Source organism: Sitophilus oryzae, unplaced genomic scaffold (assembly GCF_002938485.1).
Source record: "Sitophilus oryzae breed Bouriz unplaced genomic scaffold, Soryzae_2.0 scaffold_935_pilon_pilon, whole genome shotgun sequence".
In the NCBI taxonomy this organism is placed as follows: domain Eukaryota; kingdom Metazoa; phylum Arthropoda; class Insecta; order Coleoptera; family Curculionidae; genus Sitophilus; species Sitophilus oryzae.
The window spans coordinates 1,067,741-1,095,730 of NW_022147567.1; the positions used below are offsets into that span (position 1 = coordinate 1,067,741).

At 35.1% G+C, this 27,990-nt stretch overlaps 1 protein-coding gene and 1 non-coding gene across 3 annotated transcripts in view; one reads left to right on the top strand and one right to left on the bottom strand.

The window, feature by feature from the left end:
- The window catches only part of LOC115890875 (methyltransferase-like protein 9), a 437,961-nt gene that overhangs the window by 141,693 nt on the left and 268,278 nt on the right, over window positions 1-27,990 (top strand). The gene's annotated exons all lie outside the window — the stretch shown is intronic.
- On the bottom strand, window positions 17,504-17,628 carry LOC115890877. Its single transcript, XR_004051719.1, has one exon. It is a non-coding gene; the product is annotated as a U4 spliceosomal RNA (small nuclear RNA).

Below are 27,990 nucleotides of genomic sequence, written 5' to 3' on the forward strand. Positions count from 1 at the left end.
CGCCTGACTCGAGGCTCGTAACTCTGCCATCATTAAAACAATCACTTTGAATGACGTTTACGACTACACGCGTTTTTCTTTTGTTTAATTTAGTGCGGCTCGCCGTGGGCGAGGCCGGATCCGCAGTGACGTGACAGTCGGCAGAAGGGATGAACGCGAGGGGAACGAAGCACGGGGGGGGGAGTTGGTCTTAAAGAAAAAAGCGACCGGTCGCGTTCGACGTTTAGCTGCGGCGTTAAATCCGCACTTAAAAACGTTATTTACGATTCGGTAATTAACAGGACTGGCCTTTTAATTATTGGGCGCGGGCGGGGCGTCGCGGAGGGAAGGGGGACAAATGAGTGGCTCCGGTTCCGAGAACCGAGGCGACTCGATCGCTCGTCGAGGGAGGCTGTGAAACATGTTTCGTTTTTTTTTTGCTGCTGCTGCCTGGCACCTTTTGTCCTGGTTCGGTTGTTTTTCGGATCGTTCGCGATGGTTATTCGTTTCGCATTGTTGAGGGAACGTAAACATTAAAGTTTATTGGTGTAATATCGTTTTGCATATAATAAACTGTCTTCGAAACTATGATATGAAAATGTAATCTGATCAACGCCCAGTGAAGAGAAACGCTTCCTATGATGACAGAAAAACTTTGGGAAATTTTATTATATATTTTTTTTAAGAAAAGGTTAAAGACAGCATATCAAATATAATAAACTATTAAATAAATATTGCACCTTGTCAAAATCCGTGGTAAGCAAGCACTCAGAGTAGGAAGACTCTATTTTCTTTGCCTAATTTGTTTAGCTTCTCTAGGCATTCTTTGACCAACTTCGAATTGATGGTTACTGAGTTGATCGATTTTAGTGCTGCTTGACTATCGGATAAGAGGCTATTTCCTGGTATAGCGTTTATTTTTAAACATTACCACTGCGAACGGCAGCTTTTCGTTGGTAGAGCAGTCGTGGATAAGGTATTTCACTGGAAAGAAACTAATTAACAATAATAAATCGAAAATACAAATATTGGGCGCCAGGCATGAACAGAGAAAGAAAACACAGTTGTTTATTACTTAAAACTAGTGACTATATTCATTCATGATGTATTCTGATGGTAAATAGCATTGTACAATTTTAATAATTATTATAGTGGTTATATGTCGAGTAAAAGCTATGTATGTAAATAATATTAAATATGTTCTATGAAAAGTCTATGGAAAAATACAATGCGTGTAAAGTTATAGAAAATATATGAAAGGTAGCATTACTTTATTTAATTTGTTAAATTTTATGCGATGTTAAATCTGATATGTTGCAACGTGTAGATTCTAGAATCTATGTCTGATTATTCATCTATAGATATTATTATTGCGCTATATTCTGGAATATAACGCAATAATATCTATATAGAAAGTAATACTATTACAAGACGTAATGTAATGAAACCTAAGATCTAAATCATATTGTAACTACCTACTAAATCGACGTAAATGTTCTTAATAATCTAACCACTAAACATAGTCTGTACGATGTTATTTAAAATGTACGTTATTATGTTAAGACTGAAAACGTTTTAAATGTAAAATATAAAACTAGAACTTAAATCTACACTTAGCTGTTCTTTATGCGATTATGCTTCAAACAGTAACAGCGTGAGGTGGGCTCGCATCTCTGTACTGTCTCTCGGCTATCCTGTTGGCCAATACAACAAAAGAGGCCAGAATGAGGACACCATGAATCAATACAGCCGTAACTATTGACTAGGCTTAGAAATGGGAAAGAAGCAGCATGGGGCTCAAGCTACATCCACGCTGGGGCACTCTATATATAAAATAAACCATCCCTACATGGGACACTCGTCCACAGGACATCCGTACATAGGACATCCAACCATAGGATGCAGTCCGTAACTTGGACCATAACCTTGAACCCTAAAAATACGAAACTCCTGTTTAAAACCAAACAAGGTCTAATAAACAAAATAAACCTACCTCGAATTACTTCCGAGGGCTCAATAATAAACAAAGAAACTGTCTTTTCTTCCATGTAACATTCTGAAGGACAAAAGCAAAAGAACACCAATGTGCCAGCAAAATACAAATACGAGTTAAAGTCGGTCAATCCAAAACTCTACCCTAAAAATATTCAATAATAATAACGAATCTAAACAAGATAACTCATCTTTACCTGTAGCTTCGAAATGGCAGCCGATTCAAATTATACAGCAAGATTTAAATAATTGCAATTTCTCTAAGTCGGGACTATTGAGATGGCCGACGGCCAAACCCAAACTGGAGTTAAGGAGAGGCGCCTTGAAACGATGTTGACAGCGCCTCCACAGAGCAGTCAAACGATAACAGGGTTGTGGACTAGAGAACGTAAAATTTACGCCAAGCGCGTTAAAAAAAAGTATCCGGCCTGAACGATAGGGAATCCGGTGATGATACGCCAGACATCATATATCATATACAAACACATGTAACGAACTAAAAACGTTACACTAGCTTTCGATAGTTCTTATACAGGGTGTCCCAGAAATAAGTGCAGATATTTTAACTGGTAGTATAGTTCAACCCCAGAAACACGCCTATGAGGTTTTTTTTGCGAAAAAAAAATGTTGAAAATTTAAAATTTTTCTTGACATTTTCCGGGAAATTTGAAATAACTTTTTAGTGCCACTTGTTTATTCACCTGAGATTTCTCTACGGTGTATCTAAACCATGCAGTGTTGTAACCTCCTATGTTATCCACATTCTACATAGTTCTACATTTATAAATTCATAGAAAAATTTCTACTCAAAAATTAAGAATGTTAAATTTTCATCAGTGCTCATTATTAATAATTATTATAGAAAAAAAAACACATTAATTATGTTTAGTACTTACCCTTTCAATGAAAACTTAACAAAAACCACCGAAAATTAACTAAAACATTACGTTTATGACGTTTACGAAAATGATTCATCATATTGTTCACAACCAGGTCACAAAAAAGAAATTCCTAAAATGTTTATCGTAATTTAGAATTCAATATTTGTTTTCTTTCATGTTTCTCTGTTTTATTTGAACCACTGATTTACAAAACACCTTGAAAAGCGCACATTACTTTGAATACTGTCTCTTATCGCCACTTTACGAACTACTTTCAATTTAAGACATGTTTCACTCAACAATTTTAAATACCTATTTTATTTTTTCGCTAGTGTGAACTGGTCCGTTGAGCCGCGCCGTCGTGGCAGGCTTGCGTCAGACGACGATATTAAGCAACGTTGCCGTAGTTACAACAATTTCAAATTCAAGAGATTCGAAGCAATCAAATTTGTATTAAATTTTAAAAATAAAACAGAGAAACATGAAAGGAAACAAACAAAACGAAAATGAACTGATTATTCGGCGGGCTGTTTTCGATATATTGAATTCTGAATTACGATAAACAATTTAGAAATTTCTTTTTTGTGACCTTATCAATAATCAATTCATTTGTGTTTTGTTTGTTTCCTTTCATGTTTTTCTGTTTTATTTTTAAAATTTAATAAGAATTTGATTGCTTCGAGTGTCTTGAATTTGAAATTGGTGAAACTCCGGCAACCTCGCATGACGCAAGCTCGACACGCCGGCGCGACAAAGAAGCAGTGAGCAGTTACCAACAGCGTTGCCAATCTTTGTGGAATTCCACAAAATGTGTGGAATTCGTAATAATGTTGTGGAACGTTTGTGGAATAGAATAAATGTGGAATTTTGTGGAATTTTCGGAATTATTCTTTTTTTCCTTTTTTTCCCCTTATTTAGCTAATAGTAAAAAAAAAATTAGAAGACTCATCATAATTTTACAGATTTCTGTAAAAAGAGCGTCGCCGTGGAGGTCAGCAGCTAGGTTCGGTATTTACAAATACGTTTAAATTACCTATACGGAGGGTACCGCTTAACTTCCTGTCCCGATGTTAAAGGATGACTATAGAATTTCAATGCATTTCCTACATAAGTCTATCCTTGTGTGGTAGGAGGTTTGACTAAACAAGGATGAACCTATGTCTTGAAATCATTCGACTCGATTTTCTGTCCTCCTTCAATACTGGGACATAATATCTCTCATTGCTCTTATGGGGAGGCCGCGGTATAGGTAGTTTAAACGTATTTGGGTATTTAGATCTGCAAGCAATCCAACGAAATTTTCGACATATCACACGTCACTATATTATGTAAAATCCCTTTAAGATCACGTGGTTTATATAAAAAAAATGTCGGATTGGTCGCAGACCCAAAGACCGAACCTGGGGCGCTATTCTGTAAAATTGTCGGTATCGGTAAGTTACGACAGCTCTCGATACGTATTTGTATATAGTAAAAAATGTGTTAATTGTTGTTGTCATAGTTACCGATCGGTCCTATATCGGCAGATATCGTAAATTTGTACCGACGTAAATCGGTATCTCTACCGGTAACTATGACAACAACAATCAACACGACGCTCATTGGCCGTACGTACCGATAGCTGTCGGTAACTTGCCGATACCGACGATTGTACAGAATAGCGCCCCTGGCTAGTGACTGTGGAATTTTGTGGAATTTGGGTATGTTCGCCGTGGAATATAAGTTTGGACCATTGGCAACGCTGGTTACCAACCAGTAATGCGTGGCTGTCTTGGCCGACGGATGGTTGAGCTGTTGACGGAATTGTCGAAATACATCGAAAAAATAGCGAAAAAGCAAAATACGTATTTAAAATTGTTGAGTGAAACATGTATTTTCTTAGATTGAAAGTAGTTCGTAAAGTGGCGGTAAAAGACAATAATTCTCAACATTTATTCATTCAGAAAGATATTCAAAGTAATGTGTAATGTGTGCTTTTCAAGGTGTTTTGTAAATCAGTGGTTCAAATTGTGATGAAGCCTATACGAAAATAATGTGTTAAGTTAAAAATGGGGACTGTTATTTTAGCAGTTTTTATAATAGCACGTACAAGTAAAGCAGCACAATGAAGTGTATTTAGTTAAGTGTGTGTATCGAAAAAGAGAACTGTCGCAGTTACATCGATCTGTCATAAGTATCTTTTTAATGTTGGGTAAGTTTTTTAATTTAACTTTTAAACATTTAACTTTTAATTTATTTTATGTAATAATATCACAATCTTAAAAATGTAATGCATCTCTGCAAACTCCTCAGGTGTTGTGATTTTATGACTTACTTGTAAACATAGACTTTCTTGTCCATATGGCAACACAGTGCGTCGAATTAACTGAAATCCGGGCTTGATCCGGGTAATTGGATGTAGTTGGCAATATCTGCCGGCGGTTCTCAAAATGTTGCGATTATTTTTTTAAATTTTCAAAGTTAAATAACTTAGTTATTTTCAATTTATTTTAAAAATGGTAAAGAGAAAATATGTTTATTTTGACCAGATCTACCACCTCTTAAAATATCTGCACTCATTTCTGGGACACCCTGTATAGATGAATTGCACGCATTTTTCGATAGCGTAGATTTCTGCCTGAAGAATGCCCATCGATTCGGAGTATTCAGTTTTCGACCCAAATATTCAATATCCCTATCCCTGTCCCTGCTTTGGTTTTGAACGCATCAGTGTACCACGTTATGACATGGTCTTTTACATGCTGAGCAAACGTTTCTCTCTCCCAATCCTTTTTATGGATTAATACTATTGTGAGGTGTTTTTATCAAACTTGTACGTTCTTGATATGTCATCCAGTGGCGTAGCTAGGTAACCAAAGGTCCTGGGGCAAATTAAAAAATGGGGCCCCACTTCTATGTATACTGATTAGGTTTACAATTAATGCTTGGTGTAGGTTTGGCTAATAAAACGAAATAGAGAAGATTCAAGGGTTTATTATACAGGGTGTCCCAGAAATAAATGCAAGTATTTTAAGGGTGGTAGATCTCGATAAAAGAAACATATTTTCTCTTTACCGTTTTTCAAATAAGTCCAAAATAACGGAGTTATTTTACTTTAAAAATTAAAAAAAAATGATTTTTTGCTAAAATTTTGAGAACTACTGAATCTTTTCTGGATTTTCTTTCATGTAAATTTAATCTAATATTTATGTTGCAATATTATCAAGAAATTATGTTTTTTAACTAAAAACTAAAAAAATTTCCAAAAAAATTTTAAAAAAATATTGAATTATCAAAAAAAATTCGCGAAAAAAACCTCATAGGCTCTCTGGCGTTGAACTTTACTACCAGTTAAAATACTTGCACTTATTTCTGGGACACCCTGTATAAAGGTCGGGCCTACCAACTGACTAGTTTTCACAAAAGTGTCAATGACTTCGTTTAAATCCAGGCTTGATGCGGTTTTATTTTCAATAGCTATTAGCGATAAATGTCGGAGTCGAGTTTGGCCCATATTATTTCTTAAATAATTTTTTATTATTTTTAATTTGCTAAATGACCTTTCAACTGCTGCAGAAGTGACAGAAATTGTAAAGAACTCATACCAATAAAACGTGTATCTAATTGAGATATTACTGTACATTATTGAAAATCGCAATTTTAAATATTTTTCTCGGTTTGGAAATCGGTGAGGAAATCTATAGATTTGACACGATTTATTGACTTAACGGACATCAATATGAGTGGTAAAATCAAATAAAATTGAACCACTATATTAACCAGTACGAAAAAGTTAATTGACATTGGCTTACTTACTCCTGATACAGCATTCATTTTTTAAGCATTTCCGAAAAAAAAATCTTAACTCGAATTCACATTAAAACGCACATCGATGAATAATAAAACGCACATATCACTATCCGTCAAATTGACAACACTGCCAACCTACAGAAAGAATTTAGGGGAATTCCCTAGGCAACTCTTCTCTCAACTGAGTTGTCATCATTAAAGTGGGGTTGCAACTTGTCATATTTATTTTGAAAATGGAAGAAATTTCCAAAAGTTCAGTTCGATCAAGATTTCTGGTAAGGATTCGAGGGCCCCCTGAGTCTGAGAGCCCCTGGGCACTGCCCCGCCTAGCCCATGGCACCGTCGCGCGTCGCGTGGCGTCGGTATATTTCTACTTTATTTGATAGAAAATGACACTGAATAGAATGACATATCATATGTCAACTTTTGACATTTTCGCTTGAAACAATTTTTTTTTTAAATTTAAATCCATGTGCCCATGGGTGTGTTAAAAACACTAATATTTAATCAAGGAACCGTGGAAAAATAGATTTGATCGTCTAATGTTTTTTCTGCCTTGTCCTGGACAGTTAAAAGATGCCGAAATCGTATTTTTAGTCATATCTCAATTTTTTCAAATGGAACAAGGATGGCTCATCAGCATATTTACGCTATACGCATTTTTTGACGAATAATTTGGTATCTACCACACACTTCGTACACTGATAAAAAAGATAGACTTGAACTAAAGTCGTCATCGTTCTTGAAAAAAAAAATTATTGACAAGAGAATTTATTTTAGCGTAAAAGAAAATATTTTGCCTGAAGAAAAAATCTCTTAACACAAGAAAACTGGTTCTCTTGAAAAATTCGAAAATTTCTCTTGAATCTATTTTCATTCAACCAAGTGCAAGTTACTTTGTTTTAAGATAATAAGAAAAATACGCTAGGGAGTACTTCATTCAAGAAACATAGCCATTTTTACAATAGCTAAATACTCTTTTGATGAAAAATAATAACGACACACAAAGACGATGACGAAGGACGGTATATATAATCAGTCGGCAGTCCGATCAGTCGTACGTCGCATTTCATAGGTCGCACATCATAGTACGCACGGGTTTTGTTGGTTGGAATTTTTCACTTGGAATTTTGCATAATTTGCTTTTTAAACGCATATCATATAACAAATTAATGATCGTTATTAACATGCATTTGTCATTTTTTATGGACAAATTTTAGGATATATGGATTATTTAAAGGAGTTTCTGAAAAAAGTAAAATTAGAGCATTTATTTGCTATATTCGAAGGTAAGACACATTTATCTAATGCACCTGTTTAGATAATGCATGCGTGACTATAGATAGAATAAGAATATAGGTATCGATTTTTTTATGCAAATAATTACAAAAATTTTAGAATTTCAAGTCGTCGTATTAAAAAAATCAAAATGTGACCAAAGCTTATAATTTTAATAATTTATTTGCTTTACTTTGATTAATCGTGATGTAACATTTTTTTGTAATTTGTAGAGTGATGAACCACCGCAAAAAATACCAAGGAGTGAAGAAGCAGAAATTCAACCATTATTGAGGAAAATAATATCACTTTACTTACTACAGACCAGGAAAACCTAAATTTGTCAGAAAATAATATACCTCGTAATATGCTGTATATGATGTATAGACTTCTCTTAGATCAAAATAAATTTTAGTTGAGTCAATAGTATTCGCTATTTTTTTTTCATATTCATTTCGACTGAGAGATCCTTTTTTTCAGTGTATTTTGTGTCAAATTGTCGTTATGAACCGAATGTTACAATTTCAAATAAACCATAAGCGAATATATCAAAAGCTGACATATGATATGCCATTCTATTCAGAGTGTCATTTTCTATCGAATAAAGTAAAAGAATACCGAGGGTGCCATTTAAAAATCGAAAGTTGTAGTCATTTCTGGTGAAACCGGAAGTGACCAAAAACAATTGAGTACGTCAATCAATCATAATTTATGTCATATACTAGCATACCAAATCTCGTTTTTATCTGAAAAAATAAAAATGTTAAGGGGTAAGCCACTTTTGAGACGCACCCGGTATTCTAGAGCATTTCAACTTATTGACTTTATTAGACACACCTTCTGTATTTTTGTACGACACACATTCATAATAAGCCTTTCTTCATAACCTTGGTGGGTATTTAGTGCAGGTTGTCATCTTTCCAAGTCGATATCGTCATGCCAAATTTTTGACAAATTTAATCGATGTAGATTAAATTTTTTAAAAATTTAATCTGCATCTGCATCAAAAATTTAATCTGCAATTTTCTTCAAATCTTCTCTATCAATCTCTTCTAGTGATGGGCAAAACTGTTATTTTTAGATAACAGTTGAAACTGTTATAGTTATTTATAAAAAACAGCTTAAAATAACAGCTTAAAAATAACAGGTTTCTTTATTTTACTGCTAAATATCTGAAAGAGTATGAGACGGTCATCGCCAGGCGTATTAACGCAGTTGCAAGTTGCAACAATGACGTGCTCGGTGGTAGTATTTCCAGGGTGTCAAAACATTTCTAAATATCGATTGTTATCTAAAATACATCTCTAAAAACGGTGGTTATTTACAAATAAGCGCTGTTTACAAATTGCGATATAAAAAAAGCCAAAATTCGGCCACTCGTCTATAGTATATACCTACGCCCTGCCCCTCGATCCGCGTAGATCCTGAACTGCGTATCAGTGTACAGGGTGCATCTCACTCGACGGGCGAGAAGCTCTTAGTTATGATTTTACCATTTGCGGTCAAAAAATAGCAATATAAGAAAATGTGTAGTATATTCTTCATAAGTAAACCAACTACACACTAGAGTTCGAATTAATTTTACACCTAAACTAGCGTGTACCCGCGACTTCGTTCGCGTCGAATTAATAATTTCTAATGGTGATGATAAAGCAAAACAAGAATTTCCATTAACATACAAACTGGATAAAAGTTTCTCACATTTGCCAAAAATAAGCTTTCTAACGTCGAGCAGTTTAAGCAGAATCGTGGTTAATCAATTACTCAACTTTTTGGAACACCCATCATACAGGGTGTTTTAAAAAATTTCAAAATACGTAAAAAAAACAAAATAAATTATGCGTGTCCAGGCGTTTTCCCGAAAGACTAACCGTTTTTTAAATAACAAATATTGTAATATTTGAGGGGCGTTTTCACCCTGTTGGAATTTGAGATTCGAGAAACCCCTCCTTATCGAACCTCAACCCCACAGTCAATCCGTTTGCAAAAATCAGCTTTAAACGTCCAGCAGTTTAAGCAGAATAGTGATTACTCAATGGTCATATTTTATGAAACACCCTGTATATATTTTTAAAAAATCTTAAAATATGTAAAACAACATATTAAAATATACGTGTTTTAAGAGTTTTCCGAAAAACTCACCGGTTTTTAAATAAAAAATATTCTAATATTTCAGAGTAGTTTCACCCCTTAGAATTCGAGTTTCGAAAAATCCCTTCTTATCGAACCTCTACACACTAAAGTCAATCCGTTTTCCAAAAATCAGCTTTTTTACGTCAAGGGCTTTAAGCAGGATCGTGATTAATCAATGACCAGATTTTTCAAAACACCCTGTATACATTTTTAAAAAATCTTAAAATATTATTCTGAAAATCTTTCAGAATAAATATATACCTAAATATTGAAACTTAATAAGTAAGTACTGAAACATACAGCGCCATAATATCTCGACCTCCGTCCGTTATGCTCGTAACAGGTTGAAACAGAATGTATCTAAAACAACTGATGGCGTTATTCCCCAACCTGTTTCGAACCTCAATCAACAATCGACCGATGCAGCAGCGTTCCTTTCCCACACCTATTATCTCGTCCGCCGCCCTGTTATGCTTGTAACAGGTTGAAAAACAACATACCTAAAATGACTGCTTCTCCAACCCGTTGCGAGCCTCCATCGACAATCGACCGATGCAGCAGCGTTCTTTTCCCACTCCTGTTATCTCCACCGCCAGGCGTTATGCCCGCAACTGTTTCAAAAAACCTGCTTCTTTTATATCCTATTATTTTTAAGCTGTTGTAAATACGACCATTGACGGTATCGACCGAAGCAGCTACGTTCGCCGTAGCGCTTTCCCCACTCCGTTGTCCGTTGTCTCGCCGCCTGTATCGATGGTTGACGAAATAACATGTTTTCCATCCGTACTAGTTGCTTTTTGGAATTGCTTCGAGCAGCATAGAATTTCGTGGTGATGCAGAGCGCCGACTTCGTTTTTCCTTTCACGAGCGGCCGATCTCTACGTGTCGTTATTTTATATCTGTTATTTTTTAAAAGTAGTAACGGTTGCGTTATGTTATTTATAAATAATTGTTATAAAATAACAGATAGTTAAATAACAACCCATCACTAATCTCTTCAACTTCAGGTGTATCTTAGAACATACACTTAAATCATTTTGATACATACTGATCATTTTGATTTGAATGCCTTCATTTGCCAAACGGTCTATCCAGGTTCCCAGCATTCGCCGTAGGGTACATATTTCGAAGGCTTCTGCATACATACTGATCATTTTCTTCTGCTTCTACATACTGATCATTTTGATTTGAATGCCTTCATTTGCCAAACGGTCTATCCAGGTTCCCAGCATTCGCCGTAGGGTACATATTTCGAAGGCTTCAATTATGTTTATAGCATCATATAACAAAACGGACCAGGCATGCTCACTTCCACACATGCTCTGTAGCTAAGGCCGAAGTTCAAGTTCCTATCTCTGAGAAACCTTTCTTTTAAGTTTTAGGAAAGTTGTTCTAGCTTTCGATCCTACATTTTATCTCTAGATCCCCATGTTTTGTTAATCATGCATCCTAAGTATTTAAATTGTGTCACATGTTTCATTAGGATTCGGATATCATTGACATTGTCTCTCAGTATCAAGCATATCGGATATTAATTTTGGAATGCCTTTTATTTTTTAACCTATTTAACTGTCGGAAATTAACTTAGTGAATGCTCTTTCCACATCATATATCATAAGTTGAACAACATTGGAGACAAAATACACCCCTGTCTAGTCCCTTTTTTATTTCAAAATCTTCAGTTACTAGATCCTATAAGTCAAATGTGTAGAATGAGCGAGGGAGGGGTTAATCACCGCGACCTTACAAATCTATTATATCCCCCCTTCTTGGGTTATAACTCATCATGAATCAAATGACAACAAGATCATATTTTTGCTGGTATTTTAATTATAGGTTTGGCCGTATTATAAATTTTTAGTATTTTGAAGGTAGATTTTTGCAAATAACATTTAGATGCCTATTCCAAATAAAACAAAGTTCTAGACGAGAATGCAACTTTAGCGCCTCTTCAAAAAAATCTAATACATCAATTTTTGCATAAAATCATCAGGGGAGATAATATTTAGCCTTTTCAAAATTTACATGGGATTTTTCATATGTCCCTTGTTCCGATGCACCATACGGTATATTTTTTTGCTGTTCGGTTCAAAAGATAATTTACCAATATAAATTATTATCATACAAAAAAAAGTCAGTAGCGTGTCTGGCAGGTGGCGTAATTAAAAATTAATCGAAGCCTCGGAGCGGGACAAAAGCTGTTCTTGGAAGATTAAAAAGCTTCAGGTCTTTTGTCATCAAAAATAACGAATAATTCGACATCGGTAGGTCTTAATCTTTAAAAATATTATGCATTATGGAGCTGAGACACCATGATAATGAACATATTAAATTAGTTTTTTTTAAGTTTAAAGTTTGATTTAATAAATTTAGATTATATTGCCGCTCTAGTCTAGATTTGTTGCAGTGTGACTTTCAAAAAAAAATACTTTTGATGTTCCGGGACTTATTAGGGGAATCCAAAAGGTCCCAGTATAGCTGTATTAAGGAAAATTCCAGATACTCATTAAATCGGTAATAGTCTATACCATGATAGTAAGACCCATGATTACATATGGAGCAGTTACTTGGTACACAAAACTAGAGCACCGTACAGCAAGGCAAAACATATGCAAAGTAGAGAGACTAGCATGCAACAGTAACGGAGGTCATTCTATACCTAGCACCACTGCACATTGTCATCGGTAGATATGCCAATGCGACAATGATTATAATGGTCATTAACGGAAACAGTACTGGGAAAATTTTCAGGTCAGGGGCTTGGAACACCCTCAAAAAGAAAATTCCAGTTCTCCAACTCCCAGTGGATGACGTATCGAGAATGCACAACTTTGAGAAACACCTCACACTAGTATTAAACAATAAAAAGGATTGGAAGAGAGAAACGTTTGCTCAGCATGTAAAAGACCATACCATAACGTGATATACTTGTGCATCCAAAACCAAAGCAGGGACAGGGATAGGAGTATTTGGGCCGAAAACGAAATACTCCGAACCGATGGGCACCAACCCCAGCATCCTTCAGGCAGAAATCTACGCTATCGAAAAATGCGTACAATTTATCGATAAGAACTATCGAAAGCAGGAATAAGTCTCCTATCCGATAGTCAAGCAGCACTAAAATCGATCAATTCAGTAACCATCAATTCAGAATTGGTCAATGAATACCTAAAGAAGCTGAACTTAATTAGGCAAAGAAAATAAAGTCCTCCTACCCTGGGTGCCCGCTCACCACGAGATAGAATGCAATGAAAAAGCAAACGATCTAGCTAGAAAAAGAGCGAACCCTCCAGTAACTGGACCAGAACAGTTCTGATTTCCAAGTGCAAACCAACTTGGAAAGTGGGAACTCAAGAACCTGGACGAGCCTATCCATAACCTGGAATGGGTGTCCTCCAACGTTCTAAGACACTCGAAAAAATTTCTCAGAACTTACGACCGAGAAAAATCAAAGATTTTCCTTGATTTAGGTAAGAACAATCTTCGGTTATCTTCGCCATCAATATTTTGTAGCAAAACTCCACCCAAACCGGTGTCTGAAGCATCTGACTCAATAAAAAAATTCTCTGAAAAATTAGGTTGTGACAAAATCGGAGCTGACAATAGAAGATCTTTAATATGCAAAAATGAATTTTCTGCCTTGATATTCCACTCTATGGATTGTCCTTTCCTACGTCCTTTAAGAAGATCGTTAATAGGACACATCAAAGTTGAAAATTCTTTAATAAAGCGACGATACCATGAGCAGAGTCCAAGGAATCAACGTTTTAATTTCAGTAGTAGTTCGAGGTCGTGGATAGTTTGCCATAGCTGATACTTTATCTGGGTCTTTTCTTAGTGCATTTGAGCCAACAACATATCCTAAAAATTTTAAAGCGGTTTTAAAAAAATCACACTTCTTCAAATTTGTAAGTCCTGCTTCGCGAAGTTTTTCTTTCACTTCAGTGAGGAGTTTTATATGGTGATCAAAATCTGCACTTATAACTAAGATATCTAGGTAGGTAAATATATGGGGCTCAAACTTACGACCGAAAATAGCGTCTACTAGACGTTGCTGAGTCTGCGCAGCATTGCGAAGACCGAATGGCATCGTTACGAACTGAAAAAGGACTCGACCTACTACAGCAAAAGCAGTCTTTTTTTTTTTTGAAGATTCATCAAGAGGAATTTACCAAAAAGCTTTACGTAAATCAATAGAAGAGATAAATTTAGAATTTCTTAATCAACTTAAAATTCTTTCAATATTAGGCAATGGATAGCAATCATGTTTGGTAACCTTATTTAATGGTCTACCATCAAAACAAAATCGATATTCTCCATTAGCTTTTTTGACTAATAGCACGGGCGAATAATAAGGACTTTTGGACGGTTCTATCACACCCAACTTTAGCATTTCGTCTAATTCGTTATTTAAAATTTTAACCATATATAAGGAGACATAGAAAAAGGTCTACGTTTAAAAGGTGGAGCGTCACCAGTATCGATGTTTAGAGTAATTTTATCAGTACGCCCTCTAACTTATCTTGACTACTAATCTCATCAAAAGAAGGAATAACATTTTCAGCTCGAATTCGCTGTTCAATAGAAAGATCATCTAATGAGTTTAATGAAGGAAATAACTCATTTGAACTAGGCATATCTGTTACACAAAGATCAGAGTTTTCGTGCTCTCTCTGTACAGGGTGGGTCAAATTCGACGCTTTTAAACGGAAACACCCTTTTCTATAGGAGATAGACAAAAACTAATATCGGTGTCTGGAGCTCAATTTTTGTCAAAAACATGATGGTGTAAACCGCATATCGATATCTGTTACCGTTTCGGAGTTACGGGGTGTTTTTCAAAAATATGCATTTCTAACAAATCGCTGTAACTTTTTTGCTATGGAACATTTTGTATTTTTATGAAAACATTTCCAAAGCACCTTTTTACGTAGAATTTAATGGTTTAAGTATAATTTTTTTAAAATTAATAATTTAAGAATTATCAACAGAAAATTTGATTTTTTATGTGGGACACCCTGTATATTTTTAATTTATTGAAAAGAATTTAAAATTACCGTCCAAAAATATAACACACTTGATATTTTGCACGATTCCTCTTCGAGATATAGAGTATATAAAAATTCGCCCGCTTTAAATAAGTAGGCTTTGAACGGCACCGGCTGTAATACAAAAAAGTTCTAGGTTCTAGCTGTGAGCATCAATTAAAACGAAAATAATATTTACTATGGGAGATGAAGAATTTTATAACAATTTAAACTATATTTAACCAACATCAACACATTTAAACTATATTTAATAACAATAAAAATAAATAGCAAACCAAGACATAAGATTTTGCTACAGAGGTGTTTGACTTATCGACAGTCTTCTGTTACAGACGGGGCGGTTTTTGAACATTTCTCGCGGAATTCGTTAACTCAGTGGGGGTGAATGATACCATCTCATAACTGCTAAAAAAAACAAAAAACAGAAAGGGGGGACCCACCACCGCAATCCCACTGCTATCTCTTAAGGAGATGAGCAGCGCCCCACTATGCTAGTGAATATTTTTTTCTCAGCCTTTCTGTTTATGCTTTCTTTATTAAAATAACCAAATAACGTAACATAGAGTATGAAAAAGGGGACCGCTCCTCCAAGACAGCAGAGGGTTGTGTGGCACCCTCCTTACAATTTGCCCGAAGGCCGGAGGTACCTATCAACCCTCCGTTGTCCCATTGGTAGGTCGTGCAATTAAATATAATTTTTTCTATGATTTATGAGCTTAAGACTAACGCAGCTTTGTGAAAATTAAAGTTAATTCTAACCTTCGTGATGGATGGCCTTAAGTTACAAAAGCATTCAGGAGGTTGAGGTGATCCAATGCCAGTAATTCTTGAAATAAGTCCTCTGGAGACTTCGTGATGGATGGCCTTAAATTACAAAAGCATCCAAGAGGTTGAGGTGATCCAATGCCAGTAATTCTTGAAGTAAGTCCTCTGGAGACTGGAAATTGGAAGTGCTAAGCATTCTGGAGCAAACGTTATACATGACTATTGTGCAAATTTTGTTGGCAAATCTTCAAATTATCTATATTAGTTCTCTCCATCTCCAAAGTCAATGTTAGCAATATATGCCTCCAGCTTACGTTTGTAGGAGCCACATTTATTATCTCTTGGCTTGTGTTTAGCGTCCTCTTTAGCATTTAAACATAAAATGCACCTATGTTTATCGATATCTTCCTTGTCTGGGCAGGAACGAGAATCGTGCTCCTTAGCGCAGAAACCACATGCAATTTTGTTGTTGCATTTGGAAGCTATGTGTCCATAGCCTTGACACTTGTAACATTTAGTTATGGAAATTCGTTCGTCTATTTTGCAGGAGTTCCAGCCGATGTACATGGTACCTCTTTGTAATAGTATCTTCCTTGCCTCTGGACTACACTCAACCCAATGCGTGAAGGGTTTTCCTCTGGGTCCTACTTTGAATATTGGTTCTATTTTAGGAGGGTCTAAGGTAGTATCAAAGTTTTGCTTTAAGATTTCATCTTTGACCGATTCTTTTTCTAGGTCAACGGGAACATTAAATATAATTAGTCTAGGTAAAAATTTACCTAACTGCTCTACTTTGATTTTTAATCCTTCGGTTAATTGTGGATTATTAAGTTTGTGCAAGTTAATGCTATCGGCCTCTATAATGACTTTCTCGTCATGGCGAACAAAGACCCTGACAGTATTAAAGCCGATATCAGCAGGTTTGATACTCTGCAAAATTTTATTTTTCGTATCAATGCCTTTGATACCTTCATCGGTTGAAGAAATTGCGATTTTGTAAGTTTTGGGCGGGGGAGCCATGGGTTTCTTAATGCCCTGCACTTTAATAGTGCTACCAGCAATAGCTGCATAAGTTCTATTTTGAGAAGACCCAAGGGATTCCAACTTCTTTTCATGAGCCTCTATTTTAGCATTTTGTTCATAGATTAAATCCTTGATTTCATTAATTGAATCTGGAATCTCTGCAATTGCTTGAAAAAGGTCTCCCTTTAAATCATCAATTTGTTTCTTAACTTTCTTTGCTGAGTCTTGAAGTTTTGTCTTTGTTTCTCTACTTTCTCTATTTAGACCAGAGATCTGGCTAGTTAAAGTTTTAAAAGCAAGCATAACTTTGCCAAATTGCTCTTCTATCTTAATTTTGACGGGTGACGGTGTACCCTGTTTTGTCTTTTTGGCCTGATCGCCAGCCTCCAAACTTTCATCTAATCCTCTTTTACTAGATCTTAACAGAGGGAACTCCTGGGAGCCCTCCATGGATAACTCTTCCATCTTTTCAGCCATTGTGCCCACCCCGAAGGGAGCGGCAGTCGCTCTAGGGGGGTAACCACTCCCCCCTAACACCTCTAGGCCGTATTCAGGAGCTTACCACCTCGCTGCAGTAGGAATTTTACAGCCTGAACTTCGTTGTCCGCCAGTAGCCCACGTGGAGGGGGGTGCCGAACTTTAACCAAACAGTATGCTTAAAAATCAATTTGTCCGTCTACCAGCAATAATCGCACCTCGGATTGACCTCATTGGTTACGATAATGCCACTGCGCAAAGCTCAATCATAACTGCTAAGTATTTCTAATTCTTGTCGAGATTATACGGAAGAATAAGGAACCTTTATTCTCCCGCAAATATATCCATAGGATTAGATCCATGGGCACTAAGTCAGGCGGCCTCGACGGCCGACGGCTGGGATCTTGGTTAGCTCTTGAATTATTCTTGAAATTGGCTGCAAAAAATTGCTGATAACTTCAGCGTTCAGAGGCGGTGCGTCGTCTTGCTGGAAAAATATCTTTTCGAGTTCCATTGAGGGCATATCATCAATAAGGGGTCCAAAGCCTACTAGTTAAAAGTGGCGAACTTTTAAAAATTCTGTATTTCGAAGGGGATTATAACAAAATATCAAGTGCGCTATATTTTTGTAAAGGTAATTTTAAATTCTTTTCAGTTAATTAAAAATATAGGGGGTGTCCCAAATAAAAAATCAATTTTTCTGTTAATAACTCTTAAATTATTAATTTTAGAAAAATTATACTTATTACCATTAAATTCTACGTAAAAAGAGAAATGTTTTCATAAAAAACAGAAGTTTCCTTTTTTTCCTTTAAATGGAAAAACAGGGTTTTTCCATTTAAAAGCGTCGAATTTGACCCACCCTGTACATGCCAAGAATCTTTCTTAAAATTACCTACTAAAAAGTTTTTGCAAAATCACAACCAAATATAAAAGTTTGTGGTAAAGATGGAACTACAAAAGCTTTGATAACATGAGAACAGTTGTCAATTGCGACAGGCAAATCTACAATTCCGCTGCCAACCTGTTGTTTTAAATCAGCTGTGCATATATAACTGGTATTTGCTGGGTATATCTTTAAATTCAAATTGTTTAAAATGTCAAAACCCTTTGAACCAACTACAGAAGCAGTAGCTCCTGAATCTAATAAAACTGTAACACTTACATCATACAACTTCACGGAACTATATGGTCTATTGTCCAGTGACTTATTTACGAACAAAGGAGAAACTTCATTTCCACCACTACTTTCTGGAATACAACCTTTATTCGAAACCTTACTTTTGCAAACCCTATTCTTCGCTAAAGGAGTAACCATAAAATTATGGACGTTATTCAGCCAAGCTGACCAATCTTTATTATTAAAAAACTTCTTTAAAACAGGTGACTTATCTTGAAGGTGATTATCTTTAGAAAAACTATTTGAAAATATTTTATTATAAAAAATTTTAGAGGCCTTAATATGAGCTGTGGATCGACCACTGAAATTCTCAGAACCTACTAGTTTTTGAACACTTAGTACAAGAAGTTGTTTTTACATTAGGTAATCCACATTTAAAACAAAATAGTAGTAATACAATTCTGAAAAGTATGGTTGGCAATACCACAATTCCAGCAGCTTTTGTCAAAGCCCTGAGACTGTATGATGTGATATAACTCGTAATAACTCAAGAAAGGGGAACACACGCTAGATTTGTAAGGTCGCGGTGATTAACCTCCCTCCTAAACATTCTACACTCATCTGCTTATTCCAAATAGATATAGACGACCATTACTACCAACTTGAAAAATATTCAGCGTAAATTTCAGCGAGAATTGTATAATAATAAATCAGCGCCTTACAAGAAAACCAACAGAAAAAAGATACGATTTAGAAGCGGGTCGGGGCCCGATGCAGGCGTAATTAAAAATTAATCGAAACCTCGACGCGGGACAAAAGCAGTTCTCGGAAGATCAAAAGCGTCCGGATCTTTTGTCGTTAAAAATAAAAAGAGAGCCTGCCTAGCCCCGGCCTTCGTTAGTCTCTAATTTCTACCTGAATGTCGTTCCGGCCATAGCTAATTATATAATTACGTTTTTTCTACCTTTTCTATCTGCTCTCCGCGCGATATTCCTGTCCACCGCGCCGGTACCGGTCATTAGACCGAAAAAAATATTATTAGTGTCCGCGCGAACACCCAGTAGTAATTACAATCGAATTACGACGGGTTTTTTAAGAGCGATGTTTTATTTTGTAGTAGTCTTGCCACTGACGTGATAAAACTTGGATTAATCATTCGTTAAGATTGTGTTATTATTAAATACCTGACATAAGTTCTTTACACTGTTTGAACAGGGTGTCCCGTTTTCGTGTGTTTTACATGGTATCTCCGCTTATAGGTAGAGATACAAAGATGCTGTGCTACTTTATTATGAAACTAAAGATATTACACACAGATTTGTCCTAGCCATGGACTTAAAATAAAATATAGACTGAGCATCTCATTCATAAATAGCTGGAACATGCGGTCAGACACTGTCTTGTTATTGTTGTGTTATTGTTTTAGGTTATAACGAGTGCGACACGAGCGATAGATAGGTTGTCTCTGTCGTAACGGTCGTTCCCTGACGACTCTGCCGAGAAACACAACACTGTCTTTCGTTTCTCAAGTACACCTGAACTCTCCGTATCATAGCCGGGTAATTTTTTATTTTAATGAAGCTATAATTAAATTAAAAATATATCGTATTTAAACTTTTTATATTTTATTAAGATTTAGGACAGGTTTTTTAAATAAAACTTTAGAAAAAACAATTTAGAGTCCAAAAGGATAAAAATAATAAAATACACGTTATAGAAGAAATTTTATAATCGAAATTAGGTAATTTTTGAAATTAATAATAAATTATTAATTTTAGTCAAACATTTACAACCCCTAATATTAATCAAAACAGAATCTATTCCACAGATATAATAGAATCGGCGACAGGAGAAAAAAAATATGATTGTTGTAATTTTTTTCTGGTTAAGTGATGTCTTATTATGTAAATTAGAGAAAACATAAATCTGTTCCATTAAAGCAAGGAAGGTGATAGGAAGTGGATAAAATAAAAACTACATTTATTTAACTCGGTACTGTCTTTATTATACCGGGTGCGTCTCAAAAGTGGCTCATCCCCCATAATTTTTTTATATTTTCAAATAAAAAACAAGATTTAGTATGTTAGTATATGAAATAAATTAGGATTGATTGACGCATTCAATTGTTTTTGGTCACTTCCTGTTTCACCGGAAATGACTATAACTTTTAATTTTTAAACGGCACCATCGGTATATTTCTACTTTATTCGATAGAAAATGACACTCTGAATAGAATGACATATCATATGTCAACTTTTGACATTTTCGCATATGGTTTAATTGTAATTGTAACGCGCGGTTCATAACGACAATTTGACTCGAAATACCAAGTGTGTGTACCACCCTTGTTCCATTTGAAAAAATTGACATATGTATGATTAAAAATACGATCTGTACATCTTTTAACCGGCCTAGACAAGACACGAAACCTATTAGACAATCAAAACTATTTTTCCAAGGCTCCTTGATTAAAACTTAGTGGATTGAAAAAAACTGGATTGAAATTTAAAATACGATATGTTTTTAAGCGACAATGTCAAAAGTTGACATATGATATGTCATTCTATTCAGAGTGTCATTTTTTATCGAATAAAGTAGCAATATACCGAGGGTGCCTTTAAAAATCAAAAGATGTAATCATTTCGGTGAAACAGGAAGAGACCAAAAACAATGGAATACGTCAGTAAATCCTAATTTATGTCATATACCTACTAACATACAAATCTGTTTTTTTATCTGAAAAAATAAAAAAAGTTGAGCCACTTTTGAGACGACCCGGTATATTAAAAAATATTGTTTCATAATGTAATATCATTTTAAAATTCTTGTATGTTATTTTAGATTCTGAAGATAATTTTAGAATAAACCGAAATATATTTTTAATAAAAACATTATTAATTATTAACAGGGTTATAATTATGATTTTGTTACAATGTAAGTAAGTAAATAATGTAATGTAAGAGAAAAAATTCAGATTTTACATTTTACTAAAATATTATCTAAATAAGCGCCTTTCTACAACAACGCCACTGACTCCCAATGGGTAAATTGAGAGTTGCCTACCGGTCAAAAGTCGTTTCAAGACTTAAATGGATTATTTAAGTCAAATTTCTTGCAAATTTGGCACTGGCGAACCATATTTTATAGTTCTTGAACAGAAAAAGTCAATAAAATAAACACTTAAGCACTACAAGCTAAGAAAATGCGTTAATACAGCCGGGGAGATAGCGGCAACAAAGCTTTACCGCACACGTGCGACACGTACTACAAGGTAATAAATGAATGAATAGGCTCCCTCGCCTCTAATCGGTGTTGTCATATTGTAAAGAACTTATCCTTTTTAAACAGTATCCGACTTATAATTTAGTAGTATAAGGACTATTTAATACATCTCTGGAATATTAAAACCTACTTTTTAAACTGTAGTATTAATATCTCAATATATGTGTATAACAAGAAAAAAAATATTGATAATATTAAAGACGTGATAACATAGGCTGGATGAGGAAGGCTCGGTCGACTGTACCCAGAAGTAAACATGTGTACAAAAAAGGTTGTTTGTCCGCGTTGAGATGTAAATAGTGTAGTCTATATTTTATTTTAAGTCTATGGTCCTAGCCCTCTTATTTCCTAAAATACGGGGCGAAATTGAAAATGTTGCATTTTTCGACCCCCTTCATATCTGGGTTATCTTGTAACTTATCAAAAAGGTGAAAACTGAGCCCAGTAGACATTTTCACGTAGAATCCAGTGGCGTAACTAATTTTTCGTTGGGAGCTGTCATTCTCGAAATATAACCTAAACTTATGTTTTTTTAAATAGGACACCCTGTATATTATTTTTTTATTAAATTTACTTCGTTATGGGCTTTCTAAAAATATAATATACTCTAGACTTATTTTTATAAACAAGGTAAAAAATACATTTTTGAACTTTTTGCAGTAGCAAGCGACGTTGTTGTAACTACTTCATATCATCAGTAATTTTAATATTATCGAAAATGTCATCAGCCTCAGAGGAGGAACTAAACACTCATATAAGAAAAAAAATGAAGAAAAAACATTGTTATTGGGTTCATCCTTTGTGACAGAAAAATAAAACATTTGGTATTTTTAATAATCTTTATAAAAAGGATTTGAACCTGGACGACCAAAAGTTTAAACTTTTCTATCAAACGAAGATAGTGACGTTTTGCAAGTTACTAAGAGTGATATAATTCACACTTCAGATCACAGTAAAAAAATATTTAAATAATATAATTACATATTGAAAAGCCAGTTGCAATTCAAACTTCATGTGGTTATCAGCCGCTTGCCAGTTGAAAATTAAACTTGTCGGAGACTAGTGGCACCCGACTGATGCCATGCCACTTACAAAAGACCGCTCCATCGCCATCCCACACTCCACTTTTGTTAGCGCGACAGTATTCTTTACGTAGGCTTTAGAAGATCCACTTGCCACACGATTACCACGCCGCTGCCACCGTCACTTACTTATCACCTTGGTGCGCACCTTGCGTAAGGGTACAATCATAGTGAGGCATCTCGCCGCAATGCAACCTGCGCGCACTTACTCGCCGTTTTAAAACAGTGCTTTAAACAGCATCGCGGCGAGCATCGCAGCGAGATGCCCCACTATGTTTGTACCCTAAGAATTCAACTCTTACCATCCCTAGGATAGGATCTCAGAGTAAATAGTATCGGCAGTTCTGCTAATTGGAGTTCGACAAACAATCGCACTCGCCACTTCATCCAATCAATTGTGTTATAAACTCATGGTTAAAAGGTATCATTACCTCTATGCAGTTTGCAAGAAAATATACATATACCACTTTCTGGTCTCCGATGGAATAATCAACGAAATCAAACCGACCAGATTCTCCTTCTCGCCCTTTAGAATCCGCGCGCAGGTAAATAATGCAGATGGGGCGAACGAGCGAGGACACCGGACCGCGGGCCCTCGGCATGTTGACGTGCGTGTGATTGAGGGTGATTGACAGAGGACGGCGCAACGTCTGCGGCGGTGATCGCTTGCAGAATCGGCCGAGACGGTCCACCGCGGACGTACACACTCATCATGAAGATGGACGGGCGAATGGACCGGACCGTCTGTCCAGCTGGGTCTAGCCCGATGCTGTTTTTCTCCCTGTTCCGATTTAATTGGGAGAGAGAAAAAAGTGACCAGATTTTTGGTTGTTTTTAGTAGTGGGAAGGGTTAAACAGTGTATTGTATTTAAAATCTTTATAAGTTAGGGATAGAAGATAGATGTCTTCTTTTACAGATTTCATATGCATTCTTGCACTTTGGGGACCATCTGCACATTCTCTTCATTTAATTGTAAGGACCGACGGAATATGGTTGCCGATTCCGGTATCCCTCTCCAATCCCTGATGTTTCGGAGTCATGTGTCATGAGTGCTGTTTTCTTCCTGGATTTCTTCAGCACTCTATTTTGCCATGCAGAACTAGTTTTGGAATGGCTTAACGAGTTCCTCTCAAAATGTACTACAAATATGATACGTTCCGGGTTTTTACTTTATTTAGCATTTATCTTTCGATACCAGCTTTCTCCGTTTGAAATAGTTTGGTATATGAGATCTTAAATAATCTGCGAAATCCACATCTCAAATACTTTGATGCGATTCTGCGACGAGAAGATAGATTTTAAAATCTTGTAAGAGCAGAAATATGAATGCCGATTAACTTTAATGAACTCGAGACGACTGCATTTAAAATCATAATATGGAAGTCAAATTTAAGATAGGTTCACAGCGGCTTAGCTATCCGAAATATATGATTTGCCAAATGCAGTGTCATTCGTTGCATTTTTGGATGTCGACTGACGATATTCTTCCCTGACTCGGTGCACAGACGGACAGACTTTACTTTAAAGGAATCAGGGAAAATTTCGGTAGATAACATTGAAAAAATGATATAGAAAATACAGTTTACTTGTGAATTAAAATATCAGGCACAACTATCATTGTCATATAAAAATCACAAAGCGCATGTAATAAAGACAAAAGAATTTACAATTCACATCCACGAGTGCATTGAAAAGCAAAAAAAAAATACCAAATATATAGTACTTTCGAACGATATCATGGAAAACTTTTGTCGTTTTTTGCAAGTCTATAGTTCTGTTCATTTCATGGTTTTCTGCCAGCATGGTCTGTTCTTCTATGGTTGGTTTCTTTTGTTTTAGGATTTAGCCAAGTCCATACGAAATTTGCATAGAAAATGCTTAGACGACAATTATTACCATATGATACACAGCGAACTCAGTGTCACCAATGCTCACTGGTCGAATATTTAACCGCTTACGTAAACTTTTCGGGCTTTTAACCCTTATAAATGGTTAAAGGTGTATTCAAATTCAAATTCAAATTTCTTTATTAGACCCCATTAAGTTTTACAGAATAATATTAGTATTAATAAATCTGTGTCTAAAGGGATCGCACCGCGATTAAAAAACCGATACAATGGCACAAAGTGCCAGAGTGGTGCGACCCCAAATTATACAGGGTTGTTCACCACATACGACACGGAGTATTGTAGCTAAACGATTAGATTTTCACAAATTGTAAGTTTTGGGTTCGTTGAAGGTCAATTAGAGCTACAATCTAAAAATATTTTTACAAGATACAGAGTGTCCCAGATAAATAAAAATATCAAAGTTGTATTGTTTTAAATGGAACACCCTGTATATTATTCTATTTTTGGATTCTGCGATTGAAATAAAGGTAAATTTGATTAAGGTTTATCACACTTAAACCTTACCGTTTTTGAAATATTTTCAATTTTATGAAATTGCAGTAAAAATTTTAAGGCTTTATTTCTCCCAGGGTATCAAAGTTTTTAATACCAAATATTTACTGAAGATTATTTATTGATCAGATATTGTGTTGCAATAATAAAAATTTTACTACCTTATACAGAGTGTCCAAAAATTTATATTAAATAATTACTAGCTTTAAACGGCAATAACTTGTTTAATTTAAATGGAACACCGTATATATTTTACGTAAATCAGATGCACAATATAATTGTCTATCAAATTTTATTATACCATTTTTTACCCATCTCTTCAAGTTTTCGTAGAAAATGCATTTTAGGCCTCATTTATAACTATACCCATGGAATATTGACATTTCAGATTTTTTTATAGCACCATAATATGTACAAAATGTACAGGTGGTAAATATTGCAAGCCCATTGGCATACAAAATAAACTATTTAAATATTTATAAAAGAGTATACCAATTAAATATACCATCCTATATATCCTACCAAAAACACCAAAAATTAGTTAATTACATACTTATAAATTGTTTTAATTAAAAAATTATTCTAAATGAATGTGGATTTGGCTCAGAAATCAATATAATAATAAGTCATAAAAATGAACGTGTGTTTTTATAAATAAACATTCGTTAATAAATGAAGTAAAATCTATAAGGTGTTGCTTTTTACCACACTGTCTAATACACACACAAAATTCAATTTTTTAGTATTTGGAGCAATTATTACTACAACGTAAACAGTCAAATAATGTAGTTTGAATACTGGGATCATATTAATCGGTCCTCTTTAACAAAAAATATTTAAACAGTTTTTTTATTTTTTAATTAAATAAGCGAACTAGATATATCGACAATATTAGTATCTGTATCCTTTGAAAATTTGTTATATCTTTAAAAATAAGCTAAAATGTCAATATTCCATGGGTATAGCGATAAATGAGGTCTAAATTATAAGAAAATGCATTTTCTATGAAAACTTGAAGAGGTGGGTAAAAAATGGAACAATACAATTGATAGACAATTACATTGTGCATCTGATTCACGCAAAATATATAGGGTGTTCCGTTTAAATTAAACAAATTATTGCCGTTTAAAGCTAGTAATTATTTAATATAAATTTTTGGACACTCTGTAGAAGGTAGTAAAATTTTTATTATTGCAACACAATATCTGATCAATAAATAATCTTCAGTAAATATTTAGTATTAAAAACTTAGATACCCTTGGAGAAATAAAGCCTTAAATTTTTTACTGCAATTTTATAAAATTGAAAATATTTCAAAAACGGTAAGGTTTAGGTGTGATAAACCTTAATCAAATTTACCTTTATTTCAATCGTAGAATCTAAAAATAGAATAATATACAGGGTGTTCTATTTAAAAAAATACAACTATAATATTTTTTACCTATTTGGGACACTCTGTATCTTGTAAAAATATTTTTGAATTGTAGCTCTAATAGTCCTTAAACGAACCCAAAACTTACAATTTGTAATAATCTAATCGTTTAGTTACAATACTCCGTGTCGTATGTGGTGAACAACCCTGTATATATAGTACTATATATGTATTACAAAGTATTATAGATGTATTACAAACTGAAGATTAAAAATTGTGATTTTCTCCTACGCCTATTTGTAAAAAAATGTATACATACACCACTTTCTGGCTAATTTATCATTGACGCCGTTTTTTTTTCGATCGTATGGTATTTTCCTAAATATCGTAACAGTTTTTTTCCGTGCAACTTGACGATAGATGTAGAATGTAGAATGTTTAGGAGGGGAGTTAATCACCGCGACCTTACAGATCTATTGTGTGTTCCCCTTTCTTGAGTTATAACGAGTTATAACTCATCATACAGTCTCAAGGCTTTAACAAAATCCAGTATCTGAGACGGCTCCACAGAGGCCAGCTTGATAGACGATTCCTCTAACATGTATAATCTCCATTTATTATCACGTTTTACTCTCCGTAGCTGGCGTCTGAGTATTCCAAAAATTAATAATTTTTGTATACAGAATGTCTTATGTCTTAAAATTGAATATACGGGGTCCGGCAATAGTGCGTCGGGCATCTGTAGATCCTAGAATAAAAAACTTGAGAATTTTGTTTAAGTGCAAACCTAAAGTATGTACGAGGATGTATTTCAGGAAAATATTTTAGTTTCTACAGGATGACTCAAAAAGGTGTTAGTGAACCGGGATGTTCTTTTAACTGGAAAACCCTGTATGGTATTGCATTTTTAGCTTCCTTTTAGATCACTTTACATAATCCTAAGATATGAATAAATATATTTGGATAGTTTCAGAGATATTAATAAATAAATAAAAATTATATTTTTCAACCTCCCTTACTTCCCCTAGGAGACCTTGTCGTTGGTGGGGAAGCTCCTGGTCAGGTGCTGGGGGGAATCCCCTCTAGCACTTGGCTTGGTCTAAGAAGCATCTCACTCATCGTCTTGTCCCTGACTGTAGTGTCGTGGCCAGGGAATTGCACCAAGACATATAACGATACCGGGCGGGGCTACGGAGAGCCTCAACCTTGGGGCACCGGGGGGCACCCCATTGTATTTTACCCCTTACTTCTACATGCGGGGCTCTCTAGAAGTGGACCGACTGTCCCTAGCGACTCATAGGAACACTATGAGATCTGGTAATAATAGTAATAAAAACATCACCGGTGAAGCTGTGGGGAAACCCCC